The 14117-nt window shown below is 37.6% G+C and overlaps 1 protein-coding gene across 15 annotated transcripts in view; it reads left to right on the top strand.

Moving 5' to 3' along the window:
- Positions 1 to 14117, top strand: part of camta1a (calmodulin binding transcription activator 1a) — a 352256-nt gene that overhangs the window by 52181 nt on the left and 285958 nt on the right. The window contains exon 2 of one of the 15 annotated variants that reach the window (XM_052593211.1): positions 7199 to 7276. The exons of the other annotated variants lie outside the window; for them this stretch is intronic. The gene's annotated coding sequence lies outside the window, so the exon portion shown is untranslated. The remainder of the gene's footprint in view (positions 1 to 7198; positions 7277 to 14117) is intronic. 15 annotated transcript variants of the gene reach the window in all.

Here is a 14117-nt window from a genome sequence, read left to right as displayed (position 1 = left end):
ATTGTCAGGGGAGAGAATAGAGGAAGTGCTGTTTTATCAAGGAGTTAGTCCTTGGCTGTTTATACCTCTCTCTGAATGTTACATATGATTCAGTGAGAGCGGGATTTACCAATCAACTGTGCCCTAAAGGCAAATTGAAGGTAAGGTGTGTTTAATTTATGGTATACATAGGGTAGGATATAGAAAATTCTTGGTTATTTACTCCCTTTTGCTTCCATTATAAATCATTAGTCAACAGATTGAATTTATTTCCTTGACATGATGAATAATGATTATTATTTTGAGGCTTTCAAGTTGACTTTGGTCTCCAAGTCATTAGCGTGGTAAGAGGGCGGTTGACAGTTTCTTACTCTGAGGTTGTGGTTTCAAGACAGATGCAAATTGGTGCGTTTGGTGGATGTGAAAGGATTGTAAATGTGCATGTTTTCTCTCCAGCTCAAGTGTTGAACAAATGCCTGACTGGTTTTGTGTATATTGTTAAAGTGTGCACTTGTAATTTGATCAGTGTTTCACCTAAGAGATAGTAACAACGCATGACTGTGCAGACATCTCATGAAACAATGGCAAACATCACTAATCTTTATCATTCAAGCTATATCTAGAAACCACAATATCATAGGCTTTCTTCATACTGCACACAAATCAGATTTGGTTTTTAAATCCAGTCTTTAGAACTTACTATTCCACGCTGTCATTTTACAAAATGATGAAATCTGATCCAATTGTTCAGACAATATAGTCAATATTCAATGTATCTGTAGAAATAATATAAGAATCAGCATAATGCCAGGAGACTTTCTCACACAGCAACCGAGAGTAGCTGTCAGTGTGGAAAGAGAGGATGGGAAATGGGAAATTTTGCCTATGCTCGTGTCTGTCATGACATCTTGCTGCTGTTGTGAGAGGTGTTTTATGCATTCATGCATATACTGTGTTCAAAACTGCTGACTTCTTCAATAACTCAATTATTCACTACACTGTAAACTTTACGTAGACTGCTGTATAAGAAAAGAGTGAACGAAAAAGAGTGTATTGGGACACAGCACCAGACACTATATTGCACAATTTGTATATATTTACTGAAATGAAGATGAGATTATAAGCAAAATAGTATTTACTGCCTAGACTGCATTGTTTTGTGTCCAAATAGAATCTGATAAAGTCTTTAGAACAAGCAGATGGACTTCTCTCCAGCCACTGGGCCACCCTGGAGATTAGGCTGTGGTTTGTTTAAGAGCACTGTGATGAAAGGATGAGAGACCAGCATTGAATTAATTCCACTGACTTGGCATTGTGTGTTTAAAATATTTGGACCACCTGAAGAGTTCCTTGTCCAAAAATTGCAAAAAAGAGTGCAAAAAAGTGAAAACCCTGTATTTGTGAGCAGAATAGCTGTGTCATGACCGCCTCCATTTATGATCCCGGCCTTAATGCTGGGATTGGGTCAGTAACAGCCTCTTCTCTTGCCCTGATCTGATTCCGAGACATCTGCTGGTCTGGGTCAACAAGCAGAGATTACAGTTCTCTATCATGCTACCATGGTCACTTTTTACTCCCTTTCAGGCCTTCCTGATTTCTTGTGTTGGATGTCTGAATATTGTTCCTGGTAGATGAGATAGAATCAACCATATTATTAGCTTGATGGTGTCAGGGAGGCTATTGTAGTCTGATATAAGCTAATGCAAGATCACATGGTTCATTAACACCACAATGCAATTATAAGAACTGTGCAATGCCGGCTGTAAATGACCAAGCAGAATTTTTTTTTTTTTTTTTTAGTTTAATTGGTTTGGGTCCAATATCATGTTTCTTTTTTTTTCTAAGATGCATGATCAATAGTTTGAATGTGGTGTTGTATGTGTCAGATTTGGACATCTGTGGATGCAGGCTTTCATGAGAGAACACTCTAATTTTTTGTCCCTGCTAATGTCCAGATAAAGCCAATTTAAATCGTTGTGGCATCTCATTTATTTTCATTCCTGCTCAGATGTTCGACCACAATGGATATGCAAATCGCAGAAAGAAATTCAAGCTTCCTTTGAACAGACATAATAGAGGCATCACAAACTTTTTGATGGAACAATAGTCCATTTTTTAAACCCTTAATAGAAATGCATCCTTGTCTGCTGATAGACAAGCCCTGACAAGAGAATAACTCTAATAATTACAGTTTTGTGAAAGAGGCAGAAAACAATGAAGCCAAATCTGGGCGTTTTAGTGAACAACATCGATATCATTGAAACCAACTGGCAAAGCATTCCCCACCGAGTGGTACATTTAGCTCCATATAAAGTGATGTATCCTGGGTATTTAAGACCTGCGTTGGTAAGAGACACTGCACATTAACTCTCATCCATGTCCTGTGATGAGACCCTCTGTGAAGACATTGCTCATCTTCTTGTGCTATGCTTGTATTCCCACTCTAGGCTGTTTGCATGAGGGCAAAAACAATATAAATTACGCTGCCTCTGAAGGATGGTGCACTCCACACGAGGACTGTGATAGGGTATTGATTCTCACTACATTGCTAAAATTGCCTGTCTGCCTCCCAGCTCCAAACACACATGTGACAGCTACAATATAGGCTAGGATGCAAGGCCCTTACTGGGGTCCCCTCCGTTCATGAGGTTGCACTGTGCTATGAAAACATCTATTAAAAATTGAAATTCACTTGTAAAACATTTAGGATTATTAGGATCTGTATCTTCCTTTTTTCACACATAAAAGAGATTATTATAGTTCCTTATTTTACATTTGCATATTTAATTGAAGATTAAATTAAACAAAATAAGCCCAAAAATATACTGGGTGTTAGTGGGGATATTTTAGCATTCATAATCTGTTACAATATACAATACAACTCAATGAATATGGAAAGAATGTGGAACTTTAAATGATGCAGATTTTAAAGAAGGAGAACACAAGGTTTTGCTGGAACTTGTACAGGCAAAAGATGATAAATTATCATTATAAGAATGTTAAATTATCAAGGACACCAACACCAAATAGATTTTATGCATAAAGAACTTTTTCTGTACATATTTAATAAGTGATAATCAGCCTCCGGCCTTCAGGTTGACATTGATTTGCTTTCTTCAGAACCCACAGAAGTGACTGAGCACGTTGTTATGCAGGCATTTCAGCTGCTGAATGAGAAATTGAATTCACCTGCCTTCTTTTGACATATAGAAATGAAAATCTTGTACCAAATACCTCTATTTGATAGATGGCTTTGCGTGTCAAAAGCTGAGCTTCAGAATGCAGACCTCTTTGATACCTCTCTCTGACCTTTCCAAACATGGCTGGATGGAAGCTCCTCTAGTCATCTTCACAGGAACATCCAGATTGAGTGATTTAAGAGCAGTATAGTAATACGATACACTTGGCCTTTGATTTAAAAGCAGCAAATGCTCAAAGAGATCGATTGAATCCACAAAGGCACATGGGCACCCTAGCGAGGCCCAGTGGGAAGGAGAGGGGGAGGGACCGTTTTGGCATGAAAATCTCAACCCCTTAATAAGGATTACTTGAAAGCTGGTCTGACAATATCTGCATGCTGTTCTCACTTGATAAGCCCCATCATGTTTTTAATGGACTGAGGCTGTGTGTGGTGATGGTGGTGGATGGGGAAGAGGCCTCTTATAGCTTTTATGTTGTACGTTTTCATCTAAGGAATCTTAAATCTATCAGCTTGACCTCAAATGGTATATAATAACTCCAACTGGATGAAATATCATGTGGAAAACTGGCGTCTGACTGATATTATAGACTGAACGGTGCTTTTAAGAACAATGATGTAAGGGTGAGTGTGTCTCCAAGTCGAAGGTGAGCCATCATTCGCTTTTCTCGAGGTGCTGTGCCAACATTGCTGTTTTCCCCTAGAGTTCTAACCTTCACTAAACTCTCATTCTCTCTAATTTGTCCTCCTATCACCGCACTTGCAATTTTGTGCAATATCCTTTTCCTTACAGCACATATAGTGTCACTTCTGTTATTGATAGACTGGGAATGAACGCAGGAATGTGCATTCCATTGCATCTCTCTCTCTTTTTCCCTCTATCTTTGTCACTGCATCTCTTTCATGCTCTTGCTCTCTTTCTCTCCTACCCTCTAAAGACAATATTCGTGGGCACACTTTGTTTGAATCTAATAGTTTTGATCCCTGTGGAACATCCTCTGAATAAATATTTTGGGCAAAGGAAAGGAATTGAACCTGCTATACTATGTGTATCGATCAGCTCTTTAGTGTGTCCCTATAGAATGGGTAATTGTGTCTGCATGCTTCTCCATTTTAAACTAACTGCATTTCATCTGATGGGGAGAATAATCCATCGAAGAAGAAATAGATTGCAGGCGAAGGTATGTGTCATGGCTGAATGGCAGAAAGCCCATTAATACAATCAGGGAGGCTTGTGTGCCATTGTTTGGAAACTAGGTTTGAAAGTAGACTCCTTCCATTTGAAGTTACCAAATATAATTGTGCATATCTTTTGATGGCTTGCATCTCATTTGGAATTTACATATCCCACTGAAGTGTAATTTGTCTTTGATGATTAGCTCATGTTTAATGGGGCTGGAATTGTTTTGTCTCTGCTGCACACTCACATCCTCTCCTGTGCTCCAGTTTCTTTGGGCTGGATCACATTTCAGCTGTCTGTAGTCTTTGACCATTGAAGCAATGACAGAGCAGTACTGTGAACCTGACCCAAATGAAGCAGTGTAAAGGAAAAAAGACTTCAGACTGAGTTTTTTCCACCTCTTTCAACCAGTGATAGAAGAGAGAGAGTAGAAAGGTCTGTGATTCAGTTGACCCACGCTTGATAAAGCTGAATCTTCAGATTGAGAAGATTTTATATATATATATATATATACTCTGGACTCGAGAAAACAATTTCAGAGGCAAACTAGTACTTCTGAAATGCTTTAATGGTTTTTAGCTTTTCTTCTATACACCATGACCATCATGATACTGAAGTTCATGCTCACCTCATACTCACTGTATTTGCTTTGCTGATAAAAGTCTGCTATAGCACCAGATGAGGTTTCAAGTTTTAGTTTTAATATTCAGTTTTAATCTGAAATATAGATTTATTTGGTTTAGCATGGCTTGGATTTTTGTGGGTTTCATAATTCAATCAGGAGAGGATCAGAACAAATAAACAATGACAATGAGAGTGAGATGATGGCAATGAGGGAAAATGATTTTTTCATGTCAATATAAATTTGATAGAGGTGATGCTTCTATCATTGAGTCACATGGTTTTTCCAAGGCATCTCATCATTACAATTTATAAGTAGTGATTTTTGTGTCTTACCCATTTTTAACTATTAAGTTTCAAATTGTGCAGATTGTACAGAGATATCTATACACCAGAATATCATAGAGACTTTGATTTGGGCCAGTATGAAACCACTTAGCAACTAGGGCTGGGCGATATACAGCACAGACCAAAATTTTGGACACACCTTCTCATTCAAAGAGTTTTCTTTATTTTCATGACTATGGAAATTGTAGATTCACACTAAAGGCATCAAAACTATCAATTAACACATGTGGAATTATATATGGAATTATATACATCAAATACAATCAAATACTTATACACTCTCTCTGTCTATGTTATGAAAACTGGTAAAACAAATGAGAAATATTATAAAATGTAATTCCTATTAGTAATTCCACATTGCCATATCCTATGTTTCTCTATTCACACAACAGGGATTGGGTTTTTGCATTTTTTGAGTGCATTTATAGAGTGACCACAGTTGCAAACAATACAGTCGAGATCTCATGACAGAACACAGACCAGCTGAATGAAGCATTCATTTAGATCACTAAACTCCAGCTTGTTTGTTTTTCAGATCATCCGCAATAAGGAGCGAGCGTTTGCCTGCACTTGGTTGCCAGATTGCTTAAAGTAAGCAAAACACCAGGATGAAAATGTATCCATGTAACAGCGAAACTCTGATTCGGGGATTTGAACTCTTGACATCTGGCAACCGCACTCATGAGAATTTGCATAGTAGAGGAGTGTAGAGCAGTCCGTAGTAACATGTTTCTCGTTACTTTGGTATGAAAATGTAAGGAGATGTTTTAATAGTGTCTCTGATACAAACTTCAGTAGCATAAACAGTGTTAGGATTGTTATGTTCAGTTGATTTTGTGAAACTGTCCATTTAAATAAAAAATTATTGAATTAACTATTTGTTTGCATTATAACTGAACATTTATTGTTCACGAATTAAGCAAAATATTAGTTTATCAGTTCACGCAGGAGAATATTGCTGTTTTTTTTCTGGTGCATATAAATGAAAAGGAGAATTAAATATAAATCTTATTTGCATTTATGAAAATTAAAACAGTAGGGGAAACATGCCTTGATTTTAATTAGCTGTTCATTGTATATAACTTTATATTAAACAGTTGCCAAAGCCTTCTAGGAACTAGCCATAAAACCTAGCAACCAAAGCAATTATCAAGTAACCTTCCACAAAACCCTCACATCATCTTTGACACTTTTTGCATGACCAAGTGTAATTTGAACACTGCAAAAATGTACAAATCTAGTTTTGTAATGGACTGTAAGGTGTTCTGCTTGCAGTGTCCTACCTTGTTCTGTAGATATCCTTAATACCTTTTATTTGTGTTTGCCCTCTCTGTAGGGAACATGTACCATCCTTTTCATATCAGTTTGCAATTCTCTGAAATAGGTGATGGGTGCATGTTCTGTTAATTACTGCTGGCATTAAATGTCACCTCTGAGATGTCTTAGTGGTTCATTTGTGCCAGAACACTAAGTGTATGTTTGTAAGATTCTATAGCACAGCCCTTGAATACAGTTTAATTCACCTAATCTTCTAGTGTAATTTACATGTATGACTCTTCAGTTTTTGAATACTTTACTCACATTTTCTGCTCTCTTTACTGGGAGTCTTCATTTATTAAAAACACAGGCAACTATGAAAATGAATGACAAGGAGTCTGTTGTCCTGCCGAAGCTTTTCTTAGATTATTCTGAACGATAAAAACAGGATGCACAGTGCACTTTAAGGATAAGAGAAGTGCTCTTGATCCTGTGGTTTATACTGCTGTTTGAGTTTTCAAAAGTGGAGCTTTGGATTACTGGTAATGTGAAATCGCTTTACTGAGTTATTTTCTGGTTCATTCACTGATTTATTATTATATTTATGTCCACAGACACATCTATGCTGCTGCCATGTTTTCCGGTTTTCCTGTTTATGTTGACCTTGACCCCTGACCTCCTGCATACTCTTGGTAACCATATCATTTTTATTTTTATGCACCTTTATGTTTCTTTCATCATTTTTCCATTTTTCACTTTATAGATCCCATGTAATGCTTCTTAACCTGTGCATGCACTGGAAGTAACCAATGATGTGTTTCGCCACAATGTCTTGATGCTGTCTGCACTGGAATCAACATAGCTTCAACCTCAGAATGTTCACTTAACACGGACCCATCAGCTGAAAGCTCAAGGCTACTCTGGGTATCACCAACTACCTCACAAAACGATACACATCGCAATGCATCTCGATATCATAATTGGATCACGATTGAAACTGTGGCAAATGTGTTAGAGAGAGAGTGAATCTACAGTATCACTTTCAATCTCTTCAGTAGGTCGCTTCTCTGTTGTCCATTAGGTGCTTCATTGAAGTGTCTGACTGCACAGATTTTCAGTTTCAGCATGCTTTTTAGGCTACCTCCGTGTTCAATAATTGACCTGTAGAGAATGATACAAAAAAAGCACATCAATTAAAAATATCTATATGATGCAATATTTTCATTGTTAAAATCAATTGTGATATACATTACAGTTCAAAAGTTTGGAGTCTGCAAAATTTATTTGGAGTGTTTTTGAAAGAAGGCTGCATTAATTAGATCAAAAAGTTGTAAAAACAGTATTATTGTGAAATATTTTTCAATTTAAAATAACTTTTTTCTGTTTTAATAAAAAAAAAAAAAAAAAGTAAAATGTACTTTATTCCTGTGATGACACAGCAAATGTCAAGTCATCAGTGTCACATGATCTTTCAGAAATCATTCTAATATGCTAATTTGATGCTCAAGAAAAAAATATTATTATTGTCAGTGTTGAGAACAGCATAATATTTTTCTGGAAACTAACATATGCTTTTTCATGATTCTTTGATTAATAAAAAGTTCAGAAGAGCAGTATTTATTTAAAATAGATCTTGTTTTGTAACAATGTAAAAGTCATTTTGATTATTGCATTCTTGCTGAATAACATTATTAACTACACTTAAACTTACTCACTTAAAGGGACACTAAGTAGGAATTACTCCCATCTAGTGGTGAAATTGTAAAAAAATAAAATATTATAATATAGACTGTAACACTGACTTACCTGTCGAGAAGAAAACTGGCCACTTCAGCGTCTCTTTTGAAATCTTTATCCAGCATTAGCTCTTTCCACCTAGAAAAAGCTTCCCCGACATTAATTCTTGTTTTCTGTAATCTAAGGTCACGTTTCCATTTACGTTCTATTTTTGACTGTTTTGGCGACGATGTTTTCTTCTCCTGTGGCGCGGCATATGTATGGTCCATAATAAGAATGCAATCCAGACTTTTAAACTTGCCGGTGCAGTTTCAAGCGCCTCTCACTGCTCTGCACCTGCGTTTCTGGCTCTGACCGAAAACGCGCTGTGGAAACGCGTTGGCTTAGTACTTTTTGTCCCTCTCTGCTATTATAGTTTTGCAAGATGGCGGAACTACATGGAAGCCTCCGTCGACCTACCCGTCCCATGTATATAAAGATAATAAATTCTTCATTTACGAGGATTAGTTTAAACATTGGCATAGGTATTTGTACACCATTGAGGGCATATTTATGAATAAAAATATTGATTTTAGATAATAAAATACTTAAAAAGTTACTTATTGTCCCTTTAAAAAAAAAAAAAAAAAAAAAAAAAAAACTTACCAAAAGATTTGAATGGTAGCCTACTGTATGTGTATAATATGTACCGTATATGATATCTGATTATGAAATTTTACATTTTACAGATTTTCTGTGTGAATCCATATAAAATTGGCTAATTTGTTTACACTGTTAGCTTACTGGCTGTAAAAAGATATAAATAAATCAGCATGTAAAAAAAAAAAAAAAAACGGTACGTCCATCAACTGATGATTCCAGTTCAGAGATCTTCATTGTATTGATAAAATTGATTTAGTTTTGCACCATCACATTTACTTCCAATGTATGCACAATCAGCCTTACCTGAGTACCTGTATGTTATTTAAACCTTATTTTTTCTGGTACTAAATTGCCAGATATGTTTTCCATTTTTTTTATTGGATTCATATTGTTTGATGACACACATTCTCATGTACATACATTCCTTACAATGATCCATGATATATCCTTTCTCTACTGTTTTGTTTTTCCTGTGTGTGTTTCTTTGAGTTCTCAATATATGTGTGTGTTTATGTGAGGGAGAGAAAGAGAGAGAGGGGGTGGAAGAATAATGTGTGCTGCTGTGAGATGTGTGAATTCAGCATATTGGCCTGTTTGTTTCTTGTGTCTCTCTCTAACTCTCCAATCTTCCACAACATGCAGTTCCTAAATCTATAAGTTGACGTAAATAGAAGGCTGGATAATTCATTTATAGCTGCTTGAGCACAATCAGTGGCCAGTAATTACACCGTTACATGGCTCATATCAACAACTCTTGTAGTAATTCTGTAATTAAACTCTGATGTATGGTAACTCCCTCCAGACAAACCCTGAGGCTTTGATTGTATGTTTGCATTGCACATACACAATCTGAGAGTGTGTGAGGTCCCAGTTTAGACATGAGGCAAGCTGGCAACCTGAGTGAGAGGCCAGTTTGAAGGTTGCCACCCTGTGCTTCAGTCTTGCTTGTCTAAGCAAAGAAAATGTCACCTCTCGTCTGCGCACTGTAATAGATAACAGACAGGGACATGCATGGCAACACTATAAGCACTGTCATGCAAGCTTTATTTATTCCTGTTTTTATCTCTTCTGCCCTCTTTCAAAAACAAGAGAGAAATATCACCTCCTTCCCTGTCCTGTACGGCAGTCAGTGGTCCAAGTGTTTCGACAGATGCCCTCCAGGGTGCACTAACAAGTGCCCATCAAGCTGACCCTGAATGTGTTCCTCTATCTCTGTCTGCCTGTCTGCCTGCCTTGATGAGCCGGGTCCTCTTGCATGTAATGGCTGCCGCCCGTTCCCGCAACCGACGTGTGAAGTGTGTCCTGGGTCAAGCGTATACTCTCTCTTTTTTATCAGTGCTTCTCTCTCCCCTGCTGTATGAAGCTTCACTCTCACAGCATGCTGAACTGTCACACACACACACACACATGCTGTGCAAGGAAACAGGCCTGTGTTGATGGGATTTCTCTTTCTGACCCTCATTTGTTTGGCTGAATACTGAGTGCTGTCTGCTCTGCTTGTCAGCCAATGTTCTGGGAGAAACGGGTCACGAGGTCGCTCTCAGTAGACAGGCAATTCCCATCATAATATGTCAGCATTGCAATGATGTCACCCGTTGATTCTAGATATTCTTTAACTTGTGGTGGAACACAGAAAGGTAGCAGTACCACAGTTAGCATTAACGTGCAATCTGCGTTTTTACATGTACTTAAATAATCTGAATTTGATTGATGGCTCGTTTGGATTGAAAAGCCTTCATATAAACACCTTAATCGATCTGATTGAGTTTGATCAGAATGAAATGTCAATCGGCTTAAAAGGGGTGCTGTAGACCTGAAATAATCCAATCAAGACGGAAAAGCTATGCATGTAAATGTTTGAATATGACTTTCATCTCCACTGCATTCAAAAATATAATGTACACACATGCAGTGCCATGATCTGTATGTTTACCAGAACCCTTTTAATAGATATAATGAAGTTTTACTTCTTATGAACTTACAAATGTTCGTCTTACAGACGGGTCAGTGAAAGAGACTACATTTACTATGTATTTACCAAATATGTACATTTGTCTGTTTTCAATTTTTTTTTTTAGGTATGACATCATGCATATATTTTGTACTTATTGTTGGGAGAAATCTACACGAGTAAGCTGGAGAGTTATGTTTTTGGCTGGAAACATTATCAAATTATCCAGAATATTCAATTCATTTGCCAGTGCCAGGGACTGTGTAGAACTCTGTGTAGGATGAGCATTTAAACTCTGGAAATCTGCGGACTATTGAAGAGATAGATTACGATTTGAATTCTGTTGTTGGTTACTCACCCACATCATTCCAAACTGTAAGGCTTTATTTATTTCACACAAAGAAAAAAAAAACTGAAGGAAACATTTAACAGAATATCTGAGCTCCTTTTTCTGTGATTCAGTCTAAGTGAATGAGGATAGATGCTTTTTGAGCTCGACAAAACCAAAACAAAACAAAAAAGGTTCAAAACGTATCCATATAACGATATATTCCATTTCTTCTGAAGCTATGTGATAGCTTTGTGTGTGATAAAAGGACTAACATATATTCTGTTTTTAGCTAAAAATGTGGACATATTAGCTGGGCGGGGCTAATAGCCTCGGGCCAGTAGCATGAGGCCAGAATAGCGCTGCATTTCCACAGTCAGGCCTGAAGCTTGGTCCGCTGCGCTTCACTAAAACCCACTCACTAAAACACACCTCTCACCAACTAAAAGAAGTTATCAGAAAACAAAGAAATATGTCACCGAAACTAGCACGACCACAAAACGAACATGATAAAAGCAGCTTTTTGTTTGCATGCTTTGTTAAATATTTAAATTCAAAAGCATCGATGTTTTGCTATAAGTGATACATTTAGCATAATGAATTAATTCATTCTTTATTCCTGTGGACTATTCAGGACTCAAAATTAGTCACACAAAAATACATTTCTTTCTATTTTATTTATTTATTTTTAATGCTTAAGCAAACTGCGCAGCTACTGTGCCATCATGTTTTGATGGCAATGATGTCAAACTTCATTGTTGTTGTGCTTTTCTTAACCAATCATGTGGATTCAAATTTGAATATGCAAAGGTTCATGGTAAATAATGACTTATTTTAGTCTGTTCATCACTCAAAGCTATTAGATAGCTATTAAAGTGCTATTAAACTATTAAACCTGAAGCTCAGAATGTGAGGCAAATTTTCTTGTAATATGCCACCAATTAGGTCCTTCTCTGCCATCTTCGGATTGGACATGAACTGCATCCAAACTGGAGGCTGTATTAAAAATAATGCCCTATATAAGATCCAGTCTGCCTTGTATCTGTGTGTCAAGTTGGTGCGTGCAGAGCAGCTTTTAAAATCTCATTTATTTCTGCTGTGCAGATGACACTTGTGCACAAAGGTTGTCCGCTTTGTTTTTACGCTCAGGGGGAACATCCCCAGAATTTATTTGAGGGATGGGGCCGGACCAACACAAGTGTAGAAGAAAGCAAAGATGAAGAAAGGGAATGGGTTATGGGAGCACAGATTATGTGATGGTCCACAGAGGCTTGGAATACAAATAAGTGCAGAAAGAGGAGATTCGGGGTGAGGGAAGATGTAACCCTGTGGTCATGCCTCAGGGCCAGATAAGCCGAATGATTCCCTGCATGGTACTTCATGGACGGCCAACAGGAGACCTAATGTCTGTCGGTCTGTCGATTAATGTTTTTTTTTTTTTTTGAGCATTGGTGTTTGCATATGAGAAAGAGACCAATTTCTATTATATTGATACTTCTTTCATGAATTGTGCATTAAGCTTTTTCTTATAGGTGGTGCTGTAATCTCTTTGTTTGAAAGCATGCCAATTTCACATTCATCTCTGAATTTTTCATAGCATCACATTTGAGCAATATTGTTCTTTTGGGCCCATCAGCAGGCATACTTCTTTGAACCACACGGCTGTTCACATCCTAAACGCCAGTCCTAGCGTTAGCTGGCTTGCAGGGCCTTTTCCCTTGCTGGTCCGCTTTGTTAGCTTCAGTGTTGTATTTCAAGGCCTGATTAGATGTCACTCAATTAAAAGCACATTTGGGCTAGGAGAGAGTGTTGCCATGGCTGCTATGTGGAAGGTGGAGAGCCCCATGGTGCTTACCCAGAGTGCTCTAATTAAAACCGCTCACAGTGCCTGGAGAGGAACTGTGCCGCACTGCACAGCGCAGCCAGAGAAGTTTCACACCAAATCAATGACAGCCACAGATGCCTCTCAGATGAAATTAAAAAGGATATGCATTGCGAAGGAGGGAAAAAAGAAACGAAGGAGTCACAAAGGACTCCTCCTGATTTGAAGCTAGCTTTGAGACAGGCTAGGATTAATACAGCTCTCCTAATATGCCGCAGATTGGTGCTCCCCTGGTGGCACAGATCAGGTAAGGCCCAGTGAAGCACACATCACTTTCTAAATGCTTCATTATTTTACTCTCTGAATCCCCAGTCTAGTATTGATTTAATAAGCTCAAATATATATGGCTTTTTAAATGAATCATGCATTTTATATTGAAGCATCTTTGTCACTGTTTCTGTCTTCAAGTTTCATTTAAATACATTTGCCCACTGGAAAACAATAGGCTGCATTTTAGTGATTAATATACTGTTTGATAGACCTTCTACCTTAATTTCTGTCATGAACCCCCAATGTAAATCTTGGAACAACCTGTTTTTTCTTTCAACAGATCCTTTGGTATTAATATGCCAAATTAAATGCTGCCATGCTGCACAAATGAGTCCTTGAAGTATTTGTGAGTGCATGTTTCCAGTCGTTCCACACTTGTAATGCGATTTATGAGTCTCTACCCATTTAATAAAAAACTAGATGAACTACCTCCCTCGATAGCCCCATTGAACCAAATTTCTGTTTACTTTATTGCTGTCTTTTAATATGACTTCGGCTTGTGGGAGGGGTAATGTTGCACCTGTAGCATACGAGAAATGACTGACTCTCCTTTTCTGGTTTTTAGACTCTGTGCTGCTTACTAAATGGCACAGTGTTGTCACATTGACCTATGGATTGATGGATGGTTTGGGATATCTCAAACTGTGAAACGCAGAACGCAGCTGAGTAGAAATGGGCTTTATGGGTCATGTTTGGCTTTCAGCATGAACAGATATGTGAGCA

Source organism: Carassius gibelio, chromosome B23 (genome assembly GCF_023724105.1).
Source record: "Carassius gibelio isolate Cgi1373 ecotype wild population from Czech Republic chromosome B23, carGib1.2-hapl.c, whole genome shotgun sequence".
NCBI classification, from domain to species: domain Eukaryota; kingdom Metazoa; phylum Chordata; class Actinopteri; order Cypriniformes; family Cyprinidae; genus Carassius; species Carassius gibelio.
Note: the sequence above shows the minus strand (reverse complement) of the source record. Positions and strands in the feature narration are given on the sequence as shown.